This window comes from Crocodylus siamensis, chromosome 5 (assembly GCF_052110815.1).
Source record: "Crocodylus siamensis isolate JL-2025a chromosome 5, ASM5211081v1, whole genome shotgun sequence".
Classification (NCBI taxonomy): Eukaryota; Metazoa; Chordata; order Crocodylia; family Crocodylidae; genus Crocodylus; species Crocodylus siamensis.
In genome coordinates, this window is record NC_143399.1 from 30,220,495 (window position 1) to 30,241,751 (window position 21,257).

The 21,257-nt window shown below is 39.6% G+C and overlaps 1 long non-coding RNA gene across 2 annotated transcripts in view; it reads right to left on the reverse strand.

Moving 5' to 3' along the window:
* The window catches only part of LOC149863664 (uncharacterized), a 251,301-nt gene that overhangs the window by 137,031 nt on the left and 93,013 nt on the right, over positions 1-21,257 (reverse strand). For both annotated transcript variants that reach the window (XR_016442483.1, XR_016442482.1), the window contains one exon: positions 18,264-18,577. This is a non-coding gene — a long non-coding RNA (uncharacterized LOC149863664). The remainder of the gene's footprint in view (positions 1-18,263; positions 18,578-21,257) is intronic.

Below are 21,257 nucleotides of genomic sequence, written 5' to 3' on the forward strand. Positions count from 1 at the left end.
TCAGTGCTATTATTACAGTTATTCTTTAAGCTAAAACTGCATTTGAAGTTGCATGCATTTGCCATTTTAACTCTACATTAATGATTTTTCCTCTGGGTGATACACACTCTCAATGACATGTTTGTAACCATACCCATCAATTTGGTCTTTATAGAGTCCATCAATAGTGCCTACAACTCATGGTCAAGGACCAGATTTACTAAGGCAGTGGTTTTCAACCTTTTTTCATTTGCAGACTGCTAAAAAAATTTGAATAGAGGTGCAGACCCCTTTGAATGGTGGGTATTCACATACTTTTGATCAAACATAGTCATCTTTTGTGAACCCCTTGGACACGGTCTGTGGACCTCCAGGGGTCTGTGGTCCACAGGTTGAAAACCACTGTACTATTTAGGAGCCTACAGATGTAGATCACCACCTAACGAGGTTTACATAATTGAGGGTAAGTAGGCACTTTACCCAGGCACTTCAGTTCACCCTAGTTATCTGGATCAGTAGACATCTAAATATTTTATACATCTGGCTCTAATTCTGTAAATGCTGCATATCATTTTGACAATGATGCATTAAAAGATATAGCTATACCTGTAGTATTTAAACATATTCCTCTTATTCAAATCTCTTTTATACATAACCATGTTACAGGGATGTGGGGAACCTGATAACAACATGTATATTTTTCTGTCATCAGTGGCAGATAAATCCTGACCTGGTTCCAGAAAGAAAATAACTGTCTGGAGAAGTAGGTCAAAGAAAGGAAGTCCAGATCTTTGGAACTGCATATACTTCAAGGCAGTGGCCAACCTTAAGCACTCCTCTCATTCCTTCTGCTCTATAAAAGCCAAATTTCCTTTTACATTTTGTTGGTTTCTTTTTTTTTTAAATCATGTAGGGCAAATCCTGTGTTTGCATGCAATTGGTACCTTTATCATACAGAACTCTTGTGATAAAGGGGTAGATCAATGCTTTGGGAATCTCCCACCAGCACATGGCATATTGGTCAAAGGTACTGTACTTAAAAGGAAACTCTCTACCTTATGGCTTCTTTGAAAAAATAGCAGCATGTGCGTGATGAGTGCCTGCTACACACAACAGCATATGTATAAGGAGGGCAAAAGGTTGGCCACATCCTCAGTGAGCAGAGCAGACCTCCTCAGGCCACAGCACTGTAACAGAGCAAAATCTGGCACTCTGTCTCTGCAATTAGTCTTCCTCTCAGTGACATCCAGTACTGAAATGAGGTGAAATTTTTACAACACTGCTCAGAAATGCTATTCTGCCACAGTTTAAGTAGATTTTCTAGTTATTTTTAAAACATAAATATGAATGGAAAAAAAAAAGTACTTTGAGCTCTTGAGTTCCCCCTAAAGAAAGATGTCCCTCTATCCAGCAAAAAGGGGGTTCGCTTTTCAAAAAAATTACTAATAGTTCTGGGTTCTGACCTCAAGACACCTTAACTAATCCTGAGCACCCACAGTCAGGCCCCCCTCAAACTGGACACCTAAACCAATGGTCACATTTTAGCATCTTTTAGCCATGACTGAAATGTGGTTCTCCTTGCTGGGAGAAAATAAAGGACCAAATCCTGGAGACATTCTCCCTAATCCAGTGGAAGACAATGGAGTTACTCAAAAAGCAGAACTGGGTTCCAGAATGGAAATAGCACAATGCCATTTCTGATGGGTGCTTTCTACTTGTTTTTAGTGGAGACAGAAGTGTCAAACATGGTGACTTGAAGTACATTTTAGAGACAGCAGCTGATATTGCCGGCATGAAACCTGAGTCCAGGAAAGAGTCCTTTGGAGTACTAGCAATGCACAAAACCCCTCCACTTTTGCTCCCCAGTATATAGCTTCTTGAAAAGATGTTAAAATGAGGCTCTTTCCACAAGCCCATGTTACAGGATAATTTCTCCTCAAAAATAAATTCATAAAAATTGCTCTTTAAAAAAGAAAAATCCTGATCTATGTTTGCAGTCCACATGGATATTAAACCTAGTTTCCTAGACCCTGAAAAGCTAATTATGCATTCAATTAGAGTTTCTTAATAAAGATTAAAACTCTGAAGTCTATTACAAGCCCATATTTAATTCAACTGCCATTTTATCCATGCCATGAAAGTGTGAGTGGTAACAATGAATATAAATTATAATACATGCCATAGAGTGAATGCTATTTGTCCAAGTACGTTACTATAAAGAATTAAATTTTGCTATCGGTCCCATAATCTAGTTAAAATTGGTATTCTTTATTTGGTCTTTCAATGTAGTCCAATTTCCTACTTTGAAAAACAAATTCTAGGGAATAAAGAAAAGAGATTAATTTATCATTAAGACTCTGCTTAATTGAAGTCAATTCCGAACAAACTTGAATTCAATTTCTGCTCATTAAATTGAATGTGCTCTGCGTTTCTCTCTGCATTGCTTTGAGCAAGCAGCTGAGAACAAGGGACTAACATCAAAATTATTAAATTGAGGAGATTTTATTTGGTCTTCACATGCCAGAGCTGCTTTGATGAGGAGCTGTTTTGGCACTGAAAGGAAACGAGAGCAGCTGGAGGAAAAATCAAATGAAACTAAGCCTTGGAAAATTGAAGAAAACGCAAGCTTAATAATATTTAATAATTAAATTTCCACAAACAATAGCGGCAAATGAAGTAATCTGCAAAGTCTGTGAACTCATTTGCATAATTGATGCCGGTCCCCTGTAAATGAATAATGAAGATAATAAAAGATGTTGCTAAAAATGGGCACAATAACAGCAAATTTCATCAAGCCGCGCTCTCTGATTAATCTGCTCTTGCAAATCAGCAGTGAGAGGGGAACGCGTGATTAACCGCGCCGAGGCCGGCAGCAGGCGGCGGCTGCCCTTTCTCTGCGTGTCTCTGGGCGCCGCGCGCTGCCCTCGTCCCGCGCCGCGCGCTGCCAGCTGCTCGCGCCCGCGCTCAGCGCCCCGCACGGGCCCGCAGCCACTTCGTCATTAACCGCTTCCCCGCCGCCCTCTCGCCTTCCCGCTGGGGCAGCCACCGCGCCCCGCTCCGCACCCGCACGTTGCATGGCCAAGCGGGCTCGCTTCCACTCGCTGCAGATAGGAGCAGGCGCGCCCCGCGTGTCTGCCCGTCCGGGCCACGCACACGAGAGCTCCCTGCCGGCGCGCGCAGCGCTGGCTGGGCCCCTCCTGTGTCACAGCAAAACCCTCAGGGCCTGCTCCCCCCACAGAGCCTCTGGCAGGCCCAGGGCGAGTTTCGGGGAGCCCCTGGAAGAGACAAGACCCCCCCCCCCTAAGATTTGAAGATCAGAACCTGGGGGGAGAGGGGGGTCTCCCATCCCATTGCTCCTTCCAGTGAAGTGGTTTGGTTTGGTTTGATTTTTTGCAGATCCCTCTCTGAGAGAGTGTAATTCAAACCCTGGGTGGGCCCCCTCATCTCCCTACCAAATAATTTGGAAGGCTTATTCACAGGACTAAGGCAAAGGAAAGGTGCAGAAACACTTGGACCTGTCTACAACTACCCTGGAGACCCAGAGCTGGGCTCTTGCTGTGAGGCACAGAGTATGTGCCGGGGGAAAGCCCCTCTCCTTGCAATCTAACGCCTTCTCTTCACCCAGTAGGATTAGATGAACTTTCAGTTCATACTGCCAGGGCAGGATTAGATTGCTATATAATAGATATGGGGAGTCCATCTTGTTTATGTGCTTCTTTAGTTTGCTGTACTTTTTTCTTTTTAATTTTTTTTTAATTTTCCATATTCCAAGCCAAATTGGCCAAATCAAATTCCAAATCCATGAGTCAGTCCAGAACCATAAGTGGCCCTACTACCACCAAACATCCTCCACCTCCATCTGGGGCTTCAAATGTTTCTAAATCCTTTGGCGGGCATCCTACTTGTAGGCCCAAGCCTGGAGACTTGGGGTCCAGGTGCCCCCAAGTTCTGCTTGCCCTCAGCCATATGGCCACAGAAACAAGCTAGGGAGGAGTCTCCCCTTTCCATAAAGTTGGCATATAGCTGAGACCTTCCCACTCCAGCAGTTAAGTGAGGTTTACTATACATTATGCATGATATTAGTCTAAAGCCAAGGGTTCATGATGATTGCAGTACCTTAAGCCAGTGATTCTCAACCAGGCTCCTGCAGCAGCACCCTGGGGTAGCTTGAGATCCTTTCAAGGGTTCTGTGGGATGCCATACAATCTTAGCAGTGTGCAAACATGAGTCACAAGATAAACTCAGAGATTTCTAATAGGAATCCTAGCATCAAAAACATTCTGACCTGCTGTGGTCTTTCTGAGTTATTAGCAACAAGAATTGCTCTATTATTTTTCTATAGTCAAAAAATAAATGAAAACTAAAGCTGACAGTTTCTGAGGGGTGTCTTGAATCTAAAAGGGTTGAGAACCACTGATTTAAGTGTTACATGTGATTCACTTAAAATGACAGTCTTGAGCCTTCATTGGCTTGCAACTTTCCAGGGATTCCAAAAATAAAACCAGTAGATGGTCCTGAAGATCATAATCAACCCTAATCTCTATTAGTCTAGATAGAAGAAGTGGTTATAAAATGGAGAAACAATAATTAATGCCCCTCAGAGAAATAAAATCTTCAAATCTCAAAAACTCACTAGGGTCCCTTTACACCAGTGAAACAGCCTCTCTGGCCTTGGCCTCTCCCTTTTCCTCCATTCTCTTCTCAATTCCTAATAGAAAAGCACATCAAATTCATCAAGAAGTCACATTTTCATCTGAACATACATCTTACACAGACTGCAGTGGGGAGTAAAGGCATTCAACACCTTGTTAAATCAGACCACAAAACAGCAACTTTACCAGTATTCCCAGCAAAAAAAGGTTAACGGTCGAAACCAACAAGAGGCTGATTAATCATCTTAAAAAATATGGAACAAATATGGTAAATAATTTACTGGATGCAAAGCTAATATAAACTGTTGGCCATTTTGTAATCTGGCTCCAAATTTTGTTAGCTCTGAGACAAGTTGACCTAGATGCCCATGCTCAGTTTCCCATGCAAGGAACCAAACCTGCTATGCTAGTAACATTAGTTGTTATTTTTCTGTGTGTCAATTTATGTCACTTTGTTCAGTTCAAAAAAGATAATTGCTATTTTGTAGTGCTAGGAAACAGTGCAAAATGAAAATGAGGCAACACTTTAAAACAGTGAAGTTTTTTTCATAATAAGACTGCTGAGATTTTGGGAACATTTAGAATAAAGCTTTCATATAAAAATAACAATAGGCCCAGTCATGCAAAACCTCACTCAAGTAAGCATCCCTGAAGAGTTCATCAGGACTACTCATATGAGTTAATAGTTTTTAGAATCAGGCCCTGGGCTGTTAGTCTACAGACACCAGATGATATTTATTTGGTTGTCTTGAGTCTGCAGTCTATCTCAGACTGCTGAACTACTGCAATTAACTAAAGCTTTTCACTGCATACCATATTTTAAAAGTGTTAGGTCCAAAACTCAACATATCCTCAATTTAAAATGTGTTAGTTTGTTCACATTCTGGATCTACCTTTACAACTGGCATTTATTTGATGTAAAGGGCATGTATTTTATTACAGAAGAGAAACTTCAATACGCTGAACACTTAAAAGGAGTCTTTTTTATCCACCTAGTGAAAAAGAAGAGACAGATATATTTTGCTGTTTATACTTGTTTGCAAGATGCAATTCAGTCCATTTAACATGGCCAGCTTTAATCAAGTCTCATAAACTACAATTTCACTCTTTTTACTACAAAGAAGAAGGAATGTCTGCCCTTTGTGGCAAATGCATGCCCTTCATCTTCCTCTTTGCACTGACATTAAGCTCTTAAATTTAAATCTACATACAGAACTACACACAGATATATATCTGCAATGTAATTTGTTTCATGCAATACTATCACAGGCAAATTATATTCAGTACATGTAAAGACAATTAAGCCATATAACCTCATACAAGTAGTTTCTGCAAGAGCTTGACAAGGAAGACAACAAAAGTTTCTAAGAGAATAACTGACAATGGGGAAAGGAAATCAGCATAAGGATGAGACAAGGTGAATTTGATTTGTTTTATTTGGGATTTCTTTTATTAGTGAAACAGGGACAGATGTGGAGTACAGGTGCACATTTTGTGCAGGCAGAAAGATGAAGACAAAGTGTCTTTAAGCCATATTTGTGATTCTCTGATGACTAGTAGTTGCCCCATATAACTTAAGAGCAGGCTTTGGACTACTCAAAATTTGGTGCCACTTCATAATAGCACCCAAGGGAATGTTATTTTTTGTTAGTGATCACTTGGGGGTCTGGCTGATGTTACATTTTTGGCCTGATTAACAAGTTGGACAACCCTGAACTACAGCAGTGAAAGGATTATAGTTTGGAGGTATCACCTACATGAAAGTAATGTGTAACACTAAATTCAGAAAAGAGTTGAGTAAGGTAAATGAGATGGAGCAAAAATAGAATAATACTGAATAACTGAATACTAGAGGACACTAGACTTGATATTTACCAGAAATTAGTCTGCTGGTCACAAAACATGATCATCCAAAAGTTGCCTTGAAAAAATATCAGAGAAATTTACTGGTAGAGAAAACAGAATATTGAATACCAAAGGAAAGAAGAGAATGCAGGTTGCTATGCCCCACTAATAAAGAGAGTACTGGTGGGGCAATGGAAGGTGCAGCACTGGGGAAGTTCTGAAGAGACTCTTGTAAAGGCTGTCCATTAAAATAAGGGGGAAGGGGGCATATGAACTTGTTAGGACAAATCCATAGTTTGGTTGTAAAGCAGTACTGAGCAGGAAAAGATTTTCTCCATTCAGCAAAACTCAGAATTCAAATGTTTTCCCATTCCAGACTGGAACAAAATAATGGAGTTTGAGTTTCTTTTCTTTTCATATAAACCTGCCCTAGAATGCATGATATCCTGTTGGTTGGAGAAATCAGGGAACAGCAAAACAGGATCTTGAACTTGGTTTCCAACATGGTAAGCAAATATAACCATTTCCCACTTAGCTGTACCTTACAGTGAAATTAACAAGGGATGTGGAAGACCTGTTTTGCCAGTCTTCCATTCCTTAACCATCAGGCCAATAACTATTGGCAGGTCAGTAGGGAATGTTTCCTCAATCTCTTCTTTCTACATTATCGGCTGAAACCTGCGCTACAGTGATCTGATAATTTCTCACTATAGGTCTGACCAGAAATTTTAAATCAGAGAAACATTTCCCATGAAAGTATAGTTGAAGCTGGTACTTCCTGTGCAAACTACTGATTTAGACCAGTTGACTGTAGGGTCAAATTTAGGAGAGTTGTTCTGCAGGTGTTTGTAATACAAGAACTAATCGCAGCTCCACAATAAAATATCTGGTAAAATCCTAATGATTTCACTGAACATACATCTAACTTGGGAAATATCTACATGTAGAGGTGTATACCTTGGCTCGTGATCATGGAAACAAAGGAGAACCAGAAATAGAAGAAATCAAACATATACAGAAAGGTTCAAATACATTTCTTTTTTGATCTGAGCATTATGAGGAAGGTTTATAGAAATTCTTAGTAGCTAATGCGTTTATGAGTTAATATCTGAACGCAGTACTTTGTATATTAAAGTTAAATTGTAATGTAAAAGTAAATAGCCAGTGTATTGCAAAACAGCATTGTATTCCTACAGTGACACAATTCAAATAAGGGTTTGTTGATATGTGTCCTTTAACTCCTTTTTTTCTCTAAAGATTTACAACTTAGCAATAAAAATTTGCTCCAGGCAATAACTTGGCATGCAAGGTCTTAGCCAGGGACTTAATTATTTTTATCAATTTTGGAAAAAGTTTACTTCAGCTATTTTAAAGTTATATAAGTATAATAAAAATGAAGTTTATGACTTATGAAGCTTTCTTGCACTTATATAATGGAAACAACTTTGATATTTAAAAAATACACATTTGTTAACAATTAGCCCATAATATTTTAAAGGTGGTGATCCAAATGCAAAACTAGAACTCTTGGTTCAGAGATGATGTGCATACAGACCAGGAAATATTGTAGCTGTGGCTCACAGAAGTCATAGTCGAAGAATAAACAGATATCCATCTTGCTTAGGGATCTACTTAAATCGTGCTTTAGTGATTTTTGCAGTTTCTACTATCACCATGAAAAATGGTATTTGCCATGATTTCCCAGAGAATCACCAGGAAAAAAAAATATTAAAACTAAAATGCTGGCTTCCCATCAGGAGCCAGCAGTCCTCACAGCCACTGCTGCCTGGCCTCATAACCCACTAGGGGACAGGGAAGGTGCCAGCTGGCAGAGCAGCAAGAAAAGGAGCAGCCCAAGGAAAAGCTTGAGAGAGTCCAGAGAAGAGCCACACACATGATCAGAGGTCAGGAAAACAGACCTTACAACGACAGGCTGAGAGCCATGGGGCTCTTTAGCCTGGAAAAGCGCAGGCTCAGGGGTGATCTGGTGGCCACTTACAAGTTTATAAACTACTGCCAGACCGTTTCAGGCTGGACATAAGGAAGAATTTCTTTACTGTCCGAGTCCCCAAGGTCTGGAACAGCCTGCCGTCGGAGGGGGTTCAAGCACCTACTCTGAACACCTTCAAGAGCAAATTGGATGCTTATCTTGCTGGGATCCTATGACCCCAGCTGACTTCCTGCCCTTTGGGCGGAGGGGCTGGACTCAATCATCTTCCAAGGTCCCTTCTAGCCCTAATGTCTATGAAATTTATGAAAAGTTGTGGCCACCCCCTCATCCCTTCTCCTCTGCTGAAGCCTCTCCACCAATCAGCAGGGAGGGGTGGGGCTGCATAAAGGACAGCCCCCTCTGCCAATCAGTGGCACAGGTTGGGGCCTCTGGGGCCTCTAAGCCAATCAGCAGTGAGTCATGGGGTCATTGTAAAATGCCTGCAAGAGTGGCTCTGTGCACGGAGAAGAGGCCACATAAAATCTTGTCTCAGCCCAATTTAGGTAGGTCCCTAATCATAATACATAATGTAATGGGTAATACTGGGCACAATCAATTAATATATTTTTGTAAAAAGTTTTCCTGCAACATTTATGATAATTCCATACAAATATTTTATTTTGGCAGAACATTCCCGATTACAGAACTTTTTTCAAAGACAGGCAGTACCAGAGCTTGAAAATGTCCTTCCATGTGAACTTTCAAGCTGGAAAAGTACTAGTGTGATTTTTCTTTTTTGATGGGGAATCAGGCTGTAGAAGACAAAATCATGTGAGCTAGTAGTCTGTATGTAATCTATCTTGAGTTGCATTCTCTCTTTTGTTACTGATAAACATCTCTGCCTTCCAAAACTCAATTGTGGGACAAAATTTTGATAAGGATGCAAAATTATTTCTCTTACCTCAATTTTATGATTCTTCATTTACAGTGTAAAAATATATGTTCAACAATAACAACAAGGCGATGCCAAACATGCATGAACAATGGGTAATTTGAAAATGAGGAAGTGCTGAGAAGTGAGTTGATAGTCTTGACTACCTTGTACAAACTGAGCAAACAATGAAGTTTAATAGTAAGGGTGAGAAAGTTTATGGATCCAAAAATCAGGAGGAGCTTTCTGACTCTTAGGCTAAGTACAGACATTCAAAAAGCCTAAGATGGAATCGATCTAGGTTACGCAGTTTTCTGTAAGTGTCAAAGGTTAGGTTGACAGTGAATAGAACACACATTTACCCTTTGGTGGAGGGTGGGTCATGCAGGTTGCCTGCACTGGCCAAGGCCAGCAGGTTGGGGTGTTCCCGCATACCTCCCATCGGGCCCCCATGAGCTCCCTGACACACTGAGCAGCCAAGTGCCTGGGCCACATCTGACTGGCTGCTGGACATGGGCAAGCACATTCTCCTCCCCCTACCACATCATCTGTCATCTACAGGCATCTGTCAGCTGCACATAAGCAGCATGGGCGGGAGGGGCAGGAAGAGTTGGGGACCGGGTTTCCAGGCATGGGCAATCATTTCCTCTGCCCCTCATGCTGCCTTCTTGTAGCTGACAGATGCTTGCAGCTAACAAATGACACAGCAGTAAGGGAGGAGAATGCTTGCCTCTGCCCAGCAGCCCAGTTAGGCTCCATAGTGTTGTGCCCACTTGTGGGGGTTCTCCTGGGCTCAGTGTCAGGTTGGTATGTACATCCTGGGGTGCTTTGTGACAGGGTCCATGTAGGGATACAGACACCTCACTTCCCCCTTCCTCCCCCCACGAGAGGCAGGAGGCAGGGCTGCAGAAAGAGTCTGTGCTGACTCAGGTCTGTGAGCTTTAGAACAGGGCCTGCTGGGTGCTTGGTCATGGCAGTCAAGTGAGTGCTAGCATGCCTCCCTGTGAGGGGGCATTAGCAGGGAGCTGCAAAGGAGCCTGGGATGCTGGCAGACAGGGATTTAACTTGAATCAATTGGGGAACTGGTACTGAAGTTCAGTGCACCAATCTAACCTAAACTGATTGAGTGCACATCAATCCAGGTCTATCTTAGATCAGGTTCCACCATTTTTAGACCAGTCTATGTGAACTGAACTTCTGTTCTGTTACAGGTTTTGACCGGTTTCCAGTTGGACTGGTAAAAATGTCTGTACCTGGCCTTAGTAGTAGTAGTAGTAGTAGCAGTAGTATGTAAAGTCTTGATGTAAATTGTCTTGTTCTAAAGGACAAGATTCTGTTTTCAATTGCTCCTTTCTTCTACTGTTTAGCCCTACAACTGTTACTCTTCATTAGAAGTTACTATCAAAAAAATCTTTGTCCAATAGTAGGTCTGGAAGTAATCAGATTTAGTATAGTCCAACTTGATGAATTTGGTGCATTGACTCAAGACCTGACCTTTGCTGGCTAATTAATTAGAAGGCCTCTATATCAGATGCAAGTGCTGCAGTAGTTTGTAATGACCTACAGCAGTCATACTTTTGGGGGAGGGGAGAAAGATTCCTGTAGCATCTTAGTCTCAGCCTTGAACACGAATTAGAGGACAAGATACAGGGATTTTATTCTCTGGTTATCAATGCAATATTTGTATCTTTAAACATAAAGATGTCTGAACAGTTGTGTATTAATTATTCATCTTTGTACCCAAACCATTGTCTAGAGATGTATTAAGTACATCCTCACTTCAGAAAAATCCATATATAGTCATTTAGAGATGGCAAGACTGGTGCAGTATCTTGCTGAACTTGTGACCTAAAATACCTGCAGTTTGTCTAGTTCTAAAAACTTGTTCTGGTGTTAATCCCAACCTGACTCTGGGGATCCCACATATTTCCTCATGCTATTTATCTACCACCATTTTGGTACTGAATCAACATATATTCTAACCTCATCAGATGTGGTTCTTGTACTAAAGAATGAAACAGGAGTTTATATCTTATAGAAAGATTAAGAGAATTTAGTAACTCTCACAAGAAACTGCTCCATTGTAAGTTTCACTTGATCTCAGTTATTTTTAAGGAAGGTATATTCCATTTTATCCTTTTCTGCACTGAATTTAAAGACAAAAATAATAATTATGTGAAATATTACTGGGAAATTGGAGTGTTTTTTTATTTGGGTGAAGCAGGTACTTTTTAAAATGCCAAAGCATTTTAAAAGACGGCAGAGCTACTCAGCAGTTTTAGCCAGTGTCATTTCCCCCGTTGGTGTATCCAAGAGATGTGAGCATTAGTCACGTAGAAAGTTGCATTAATCCTTTCTGCACTCCATGGTCTTTGTCATTCAGTTGCTAAGTTTCCCAGTGTAATCATAACCAACTTATCAATTAAATTGTTAGAAGAAGACTTTCTTGTGACCGTTTCATTTTTTTATTTTAGATGCAACTTTAAATTTTGTATAATAGTCTTCTCATGCTAAATGCCTCTGAGGACAGATTTCAGCTAAGAGTTTCTTCATCCTAGTAATGAACAATTTAAAATATTACTAGCTGATAACAATTTTATACTTAACCCTACTTTCCTCCTACAGGAAGTTTCTTGTAAAATCCTATGCCTTTACATTTCTTATGCTGAATTTCATTGGATTTCTAATGTTTTAAATGTTTCATTTCTTTTCATATTTATTTGTTCTCTGATGGTTTGTACTAAATTAGAGATAGATATAGTCAAACATATGGAAGTACGGGTTGGATGAATAGACTGTAAGGTAGGTAGAAAATTGGCTGGAGCATCGGGCTCAATGGCTAGTGATCAATGGCTCAATGTCTAATTGGCAGCCAGTATCAAGTGGAGTGCCCCAAGGGTCAGTCCTGGGGCCATTTTTGTTCAATATCTTCATTAACAATCTGGAAGATGGGATGGAGTGCACTCTCAGCAAGTTTGCTGATGACACCAAGCTTGGGGAGTAGTAAATATGTTGGAGGGTAGGGCTAGAATTCAGAGTGACCTAGACAAATTGGAGGATCGGGCCAAAAGAAATCTCATGAAGTTCAAGAAGGACAAGTGCAAAATCCTGCTCCGGACGAAAGAACCCTATGGACCACTATAGGCTTGGGATCAACTGGTTAAGCAGCAGCTCTGCAGAAAAGGACCTGCTGGTTATAGTAGACAATAAGCTGGATATCAGTCAACAGTATACCCTTACTGTCTAGAAGGCTACCAGCATAGTGGACTGCATTAGTAGGAGTGTTGCCAGCAGCTTGACAGAAGTAGTTATCCCTCTCTTCAGCAGTGGTGAGGCCACATCTGTGTCCAGTTTTGGGCCCCCACTACAGAAAGGGTCTGTATTATTTTGAGAGAGTCCAATGGAGGACAGCAAAAATGGTTAGGATCTGGGGCACATAACTTATGAGGAGAGGCTGAGGGAACTGGGTTTATTTAGTCTGCAGAAGAGAAGACTAAGAGGGGATTTAATAACAGCCTTCACCTACCTGACATGTGGTTCAAAAGAGGATATAGTTAGACCGTTCTCAGTGGTGGCAGAGGACAGAACAAGGAGCAATGGTCTCAACTTGCAGCAAGGGAAGTTTAGGTTGGATATTAGGAAAAAATGTCTCACTAGAAGGGTGGTGAAGTCCTGGAATGTGTTACCTAGAGGGGTGGTAGAATCTCTATCCTTAAAAGTTTTTAAGGCCAGTCTAGACAAAGCCCTGGCTGGAATGATCTAGTTGGGGATGGTCCTACTTTGAGCAGGGGGTTAGATTAGATGACCTCCTGAGGTCCCTACCAACCCTAATTTTCTACGAAATACAAAATTATAGTGTGTATCCATGAACATGGTAAAAATTGCTGGTAATGTCAACAGTGATTTCATTTCTTCTCTTAAATCTCATTATAAAAGCTTCTGATTTTCCCAATTTATTTCCAATCCTAGATCCAGAAGTGCTGTTAATTATCATTCTCCTCTACTGGTAAGCAGAATATTGCAACAGAACATCACAAAGCTAAATTCTGCTGTTGCTTTTTGCCATCTTCCTGAAAAATCAGACTGATTGTTATATTATCTCACCTTCCATAGAGACTGTGTAACACTGAACAGTTAAAAGCCCCTACTAGCTGGTTACAAAACCCAGTGGGGAGGTGGGAGAAACACCTTTATTTAAAAATACTGTATCCACTATAAAATGCAGTTCAGGAACAATTTTCTCTGGCTTGTTGAGCTTTGTTGTGTCATTAATTCTATGTGATATTTGTCAATGTAGTTTCTTCAGAGGAACAATATTAGACATTCACTTGTATGATCTTCACCTTGTATGAAGAGAATGAATAAAAATGAAGCTCTTTGCTGTGAACTATTTCAGACTAGATATTTTCATTTATGAAACAGTCTGAAGGTTAACTTAACTCTAAGTTGTCTGCTGCTATATTGTAACACAACCTGGAAAACCCAGGTCATTCTCTGCCTCTTAAAATGAGAAGATATAGGCTACGACTCAGATACATTAAAGAATGTTTTGCCATGTCTTATGAAACATCTGAACCAAAGATACCATACTCATGGTGGTAAAGTCTAGTAATTATATGGGTCTGATAATTTCCCAATTTATTTAGAATTCTTCCAAGGCTGTGCTTTTTGTGAGGATGTTTGCTTCTCTTAGATATTTGGCCAAAAGTCTTCATCTAAAATCCAAAGAATACTAGTAATTTGATGCCAGATTTTCTCATTGATGAATTCAGAAATATCTAATGGTCAACTCATTCAGCTTACCTTTTTTTTTTTTTTTTTTTAAAGAAATTACTGTTTCAAGGCCAGGTATCAATGGAAGTTCGGCACCTTCTGGCCCTTACTAGAACAGTCAAATTTTCATTGTCCAGTAATCACATTTCCCCCATCCCCACCCCCATGTCCTTCTATCACCTCTTTGGCAAAACACAGGGTAGGATTTAAGTCAACCTGATCCTACTAAATGTTGTTGATAAGGATGTAACATGTATGTACTCATGCGCACATGCCAAACATTTCTACAATAGTAAACTGGTACCAGAATTTGCCCCATACTGGGCATGTCTACACAAAACACTGACTGCGAAGTAGCCCAATATTACTGTGCAGCAGTGTGCCACAGCACTAACAGTGCTAATATGCTACTGCGCAGTAGTATTATGCTACCGTGAAGCAGCGTCACGTAAAAGACGTTTGCTGGCACTACTACACAGTAACTCCAGTTACGGCGCATTTATTTAGTACTTGCTTATACAAGTTCTAAATAAATGTGCAGTAACCACTGTACAGTAGCATCTCATGTGACTATGCCCATTATGCATCACAAATTTGACAAATATAATTTTAACATTATTCACCAGATTGGAGGAAAGAATTTTAAAGACTACCCTGACTGAAAAATAATTGAAAATAAACAGAACAGCACCTGAGATAACAGGATATATACAGATTGATACAGAGCCTTTTGACTTCTTATATTCAGTGCTTTAAATAATATGCTATAGCATGTTTATTTCCTTATTTCACTTTTATTTAAATTGTATCTGCTCAACATTGAAGGATACTATATGGTACCATAGTATTATCATCTTAAAGTAGAAAATCTTAGAATAACTATATGTAAAATACTTTAAAGGCTACATATACCATACCTTATTTTAGAGACTGTATTTGCCTTAATTTATGCAAGTGTAGCCTATAGCTAAAAGCCTTGTATATTTGTTTCCCTATGGTATTAGTGTTAAAAAATAGGACATTCTTTCAAGGGCACCTTATAAACACAGAACTATAATTTATATACTAAATTAAAGCTCATATAAAATGTGTGCACTGAGGTACAGATTAACATATTTAATTTTAATATTACCTGCAAACCTATTTTTTCCTAGCACTGCTCTAATTAGTCATATAAAATCAAGTCTGTGTAATGTAAGCAATTATTTTAGTAGAAGTAGAAAAAGGATCTGAATTAAATCTATTGTAAGAGATAATATCTTATGGAAATTAACACACACATTTGTATCAAGAAAAATGTGTTCTAGTTAAATCTTGTAAGATTGTTTGGAATTCAAAAAAAAATGCTTGTCTCATAAGTTGTAGTTTTATAGTTATTAACAGACCATAAAATGGAATTTCTTTTAAGATCCTTATTAATGTGCCAGTACTCACACTTTGATATCTCTAAGTTTACAGATCTCAGTAACTATTAGAATCACTTTATTATGTGAAATTTCTCCTATTATGAATATTCACTCCCCCTACAGTCGAACATGCAAATTGTTAGCAAGTTTCTATATTCCAGAAAGTGATTTTCCTTTCACTACTTACATAGGTATACCATACCAAAACATGTTTAGTTTTACCCTTGTAAATATCCATCTAAGAAAATTAAATGAAGACAAGTTTCAAAGCAATTTTGTTTCATAAAACCTAAAACAAACAACTTGCAAAAAGACAGTCTGGGGTTTTCAGGGGGAGGTGGAAGAGGGAAAGGGGAAGAAGAGGTTGGGGTACATGCTCCTCACCCCTTCTCTTTACCCAAAAAGGTCTCAGATTTGATTAGGAACACCGTTTTAAGGAGTGGGAAGAGAATTAAGTGACTGCTCAGTAGGCTACCACGCCCTCATTGTCTCCTAGTAAAGATGCTCTATTTTGGTGGGAGTTAAGCAGTACAGGCCTTATTCTAATTAGGAGAATATTCAGCCCATCAAACTGCTGCGATTCAGATTTTATATTAGGTTTGGATTCTTGTATCAGCAAGGAAGGATCAGGATCAGAGTACATCTATACAAAAGAATTTGGTGTGACAGAAAATGAACTGGCATTAAGTAGCATGGCTTTCCTGTCAAGTGAGTGCCCTAACCACCAGGTGAGTGGCAGCTCTCATGGGTATAGGGGTCCCAGTCTCAGCCATTCCTGCTAGAGCTATTCTACACTAAAACAGGGATATGAACCTGGACCTTTCACATCCAAGATGAGTACTGGTTTCTTCGGGGGCAGGGAGTCTCTCTCCTACATGTTAACCGGAAAGAACTTAAACTTGTGAAATCTTTCCCAATCAAAATTTCATTCAAACTGTTGGGTTGTTTTTTGTTTACTTGCTTGGTTGGTTTTCTTTTATTTATTTATTTACTGGGGTGTGGGGAGCAGGGGCAGTTTCCATAAAAAGTGGTGGGGGGGTTTTGACAAAGCATTTTCCAACAAACTTCACTCTGTTGAAAAAATTCCCAAACCATTCAGTTTTGAGGGGGAAAAGCATGATCTTCTGCTCCTTCTATTAAAGCAATATGAATATAGAAAGTCTGAATAAAATATTTTTATTAAAAATGTCCATTAACACAGTAGGACAAATCTGCAGTGTAGTTTCAAACTATCCTCTACATATATGAGGAAGGACTCAATATGTGACAGCTAAACCTTGGACTGACCATAAAGTGCAGCAAGAGTGACAGAAAAAGTGGCAGAAAAATTAAAGAGCAAGCTCTGTTTTAGCAATTTTTGTGACAGAATTTAAAAAGTCTTCTGTGTAATTACTTTAAAACGACAGCATGCTGCTGGGCAGGTGGTACACCAAGTACATCGGAAAGGTGGTCCAGGGATATTTAAATAGGGACTTCTAAACTATCAGAAACCTTAATACATATCATTTCAGTATTAAATCCTTTCACCTTAGAAGTTTTTATTTTCTTTTGCCAGTTTTGTAATTATTCATGGCATTTGTGCTTATAAGAATTTTATACTCCAAGACATGCTTTATTACTTATCTGATACTACCAAGTAGTCAAAATGCTGAATTTGAATATGATGCTAAGAGGACTATGAATTGGAATACCCAAGACTTTAGGGCCAAGGGCAGACATTACATATAAACCAAGAGATCAGAAACTGGTTTAAACCTCTAACAGAACAGTTGTTCAGTGCACATAAACTGGTTTGAGATAAACCTGGTTGAATGTAGTATCAGACTTAACTGATTTGGATCAAACCAGTTTATACAATGCCTGTCCCAGACCCCTTCCTGGTTTAAGATAAACAAGACACCCCCAGCATCCTGGCATGCTCTCTGGCCTGGGTGGGGCTCTCTACTCCACAGCAGAGCTGGCCCCTCCCCTCTGCTCCCTGACTGGAGCTCCAGAGACTGTGGGCTACTTTGCCCCTCCCTGCTCACCACTCCCTGCTAAGCAGGAATTCCCCCCTTTCCCCTGTCTGTGCATTAGCTGGCAGACCACATGCTGGTTATGGTCCTGCTTAATCAACAGGCAGAATCAACAAGAAGCTGGAAATGTCCCACTGTTGTTTTCTTAATTGGGTGATAAACACTGTTATCAATTCCTTGGGCTAATCACAGAATCCTGCCCACGCCTAGCCATGCTCCCCTCAGCTCCATGCTGTGGAAAAAAGGGAGGGCTGCTCTAGTGCCCCCCAGCTGCTAGCCTGTGCCACTGAAGGCATGTACCTGCATTTCTGGGATGTTTGTTCGGTTACAAAACTGATTTAGCCTAGACAGGTTAGACTAACCTGCAAAGATTGAATCAATTCAGGCTCAGGCTTTTTTAATGTCTGTCCCTAGCCTAGGTGTGGCTACACAATCTTGGATAAGTTAGTAAACCTTTTCATCTCAATTACTTCAGCTTTCAAACATCCAGATGCCTGTGGTATTGTGAAGATTTATTAGTTAATAATGAAGGGTTTTCAACATATAAAGCATTGTCATAAAATTTTTGTATTAAAAGAGAAAGATCTCAAATGCATGAGAATATGCAATGACTATCTTAGGATCAAAAACCATGAAGAAAAATGGCTTGCTGAGAAAGGTGAAGAATTTTTGTTTGCATGAAGTGCTAACAGAAAATGAACTATAGGAAAGTACAGCCTGTAAAAAAAGTACCTTTCAGCTGTTGGATGTTTCTCCTATGTATTTATTCAAGGTTAGGAAGTTAGCCTTTGTTTTGGCATTTGGAAGGCAATCAGTCTTGTTGTGTAAGCTGTACACATTTTATGATGATCTCAGGCAGTAGTAAGGGAACAGATTTTTTTCCTCCCACTCAAAGGTTTTTCAGATATTTCATCAAATATCATCAAAGTTTCTCAGCCAAACTCACTGATATCAAATAAGTACAGCCACAAGGTTTCAGCTGATGAGATGCTGGAGTGAGAATGTTCCAAGAGAGATGATGCCGTGTGGAGCCTCTCCTATCCTCCCTGGGGGACAAAGTAGAAACAATTTTCTTTAAACTTAATAACTTGAGAGAAGTAACCTCTCTCCTTCCTCCTATTCCCAAGAGAAGGTTATGACCGCAGTACTATGATCAGCCAAAGTGAGTGTTATTTTGTGCAATGCATAACTCTTTCTTTATATTCTGCTCAATGATGTGACCTCTAGAAAAAACTAAGGGCAGGCAATGGCATGTCAAAACAAAGTACCTGGAAAATCTGGTCAATATATATTTGATGTTTTGATGGATGGATGGATTAATTGTTACAACTGATTCTACTAATTTGGGTTTAACATTAGATTTGCATTTGTTGTACACTTAGCTTGTATGGAGGGTGTCAGGCTTGCTCAAGTTGTGTAATGACCTTTGCTTCCAGCGGCTAATTTGAATCGTAAGTAGACTCTTCTGCTGAAAAGGGATTCAGTGATTCGAAAGACTGTTAATTACATACAAGATTTTCCATCTTCACCTCCATGTCACCAGTTTGAATCTGCTCCACATTAGCAGTGACCAAAAATTATTCCTGCTATAGCCTGTTTATTAGCTGGTCTGCATGAAGCAGAGTGATGGCCAATTAATACCTTTACCAGTACATGCAGTGATAGGCCAACGCCACAAGAATGAACTTCGTTGTCATAGTCTAAAGTGATCACCTAGGAGAAGGTTGAGATAACATCATATATGTACCAGCTGGGACTGGATTGTATCTGAAATGTTCAAATATAGTACCAAAAAATAAATTCAAATAAAATAAAAATAAAATAAAAGATATTTCAGACTACTTCCTGCTAGCCACAGCTACAGCAATTTGGCAATATGCCTTCTATACTCATCTTTTATGTGGCTGCAGCTTTCTGGTGAAGGGCAACCAGAGGCAATGTGTGACCATTTAGTGCCAGTTACAGAACATTCCATAAGTAGCCACTGAAATGTCACTTCCTTTACAGAAACTCAGGTCAAGTGTTGGTGGTACTGTGAGTTCAGCATCTCTGAAAATGAAAGAACCCTGAAAAATATTTTGAGATAATATAATGCATGCTATGATATTTCATGCTGATAACCAAATATAATATTAGGAAAAAACAATATTACACCAACCCAAGGTTGCAACAGTTCAGACCTAGGTTTGGATCTATCACTAGATAGGCATATCAGGTCCTACTGAATTTTATGTCGCAGCCCATCACCCATGCCATTGACAAATGATCTGTGTGTGAAAAGTTGTACTCTGAGCCAAACTTTTTCACTTCAGGGACAGTTTTCTTCAAACATGGACTGAAGACAATAGCCCAATGTCAATTAATACAATACTAAAGACTGTAATATAATCTTAAAAACTAACCGTAATCCAAACTTAACTGCAGTTACTCCTGATTTATACTAAATGTGACACCATTATCAGGCTTCTGACCTTGAGTCATATCATGCTATCAGATTTTGATCAGCAATTCTAACACATGACTTTGAATATCTTGGTGGTCAGTTTTACTATTTATTTTATTATGCAAAGTCTTTTAAGTAGGGTGTTTGCACAAGTGGGGAATTTTATTTAGCAAAAATAAGGTAGCTTTGTATTACAATGTGCAGAGAAATACCCTGAATATCTGGTACTCTGTAATGTTACACATTTTAGCTATAGAAAGTGAAATATATTCTTGGTGGAGAAAAAAAAAGCAATAAAGCAATATATGCATAATTAAATGAAATGATATAAATAAAATGATGCAATAAGATTACTACTACTTACAGTTGCTTGGCTGATTGTGAGAACAGATCAATGTAGAAGTGTCCTCAGAAAAAGTTTTCACCATTAAAACAAATACATTTAGTTAAAAATCTATTTTGCAAATTTTAAAGGACAAAACTTAAGCCTATAAAAAGGCAAGGGAATTCAGAACTGAAGAAATAGTATTCTTCACATAAGCCATTAAAAAGATTTATTCTGCGTCATTGATTCAACTTTTCCCTAGTTATTACAATACAAACAGTGTGTCAAGTAGCAGATCTCCTAACACATGTGCCCAATCTGCAGACAGGCAACATTTCCATCAAAATAAATGGGAATACTGCCTAAGGCTCTGATTCTGCAAACACTTGCCCATGTGTCTAACTTTAGGCATAAGCAGCCCCATTGAAGTCCATAGGACCACATGTTTAAAATTAATTCCATTTATGTTTGCAGGTTCTGAGCCTAAAAATAGAGATTGTAAGACTGAGCTTTATCTGAGCAAAGTTTCAGAGGGATCTACTGACTTATATTAGGAGCTTGATGCCCAATTCTTTTAGGCCCCCTTTGAAAATTTCTACTAATACAATTATAATGCAATGCCACTTGGGATGCGTGAACCATTTTAACAAGTATAAGAAATGATACAGCCATCCACCATCTCCCTTAAAATGCACCTCTTGGGCGCATCCTCACAAGCGTATACATGTGGTTTGCAGCTCTCAAATCCATTTCAGGTGCCACAAACTACACATGGAGCACATGCACCCATGTGCCACACTGCTGATTTCCAGCATAGTGGGTTTTTTGACACCAGGAGATCCCAGTGCCAAAAAACCCCCCAAACATGGAGCGGTGCACATGGCAGCAGTGTGCACTGCCAGAAACTGGATCCTGGCCAGCCAGAGCCACACTGCCAGCTAGGTTCTGAGCAGCCGGA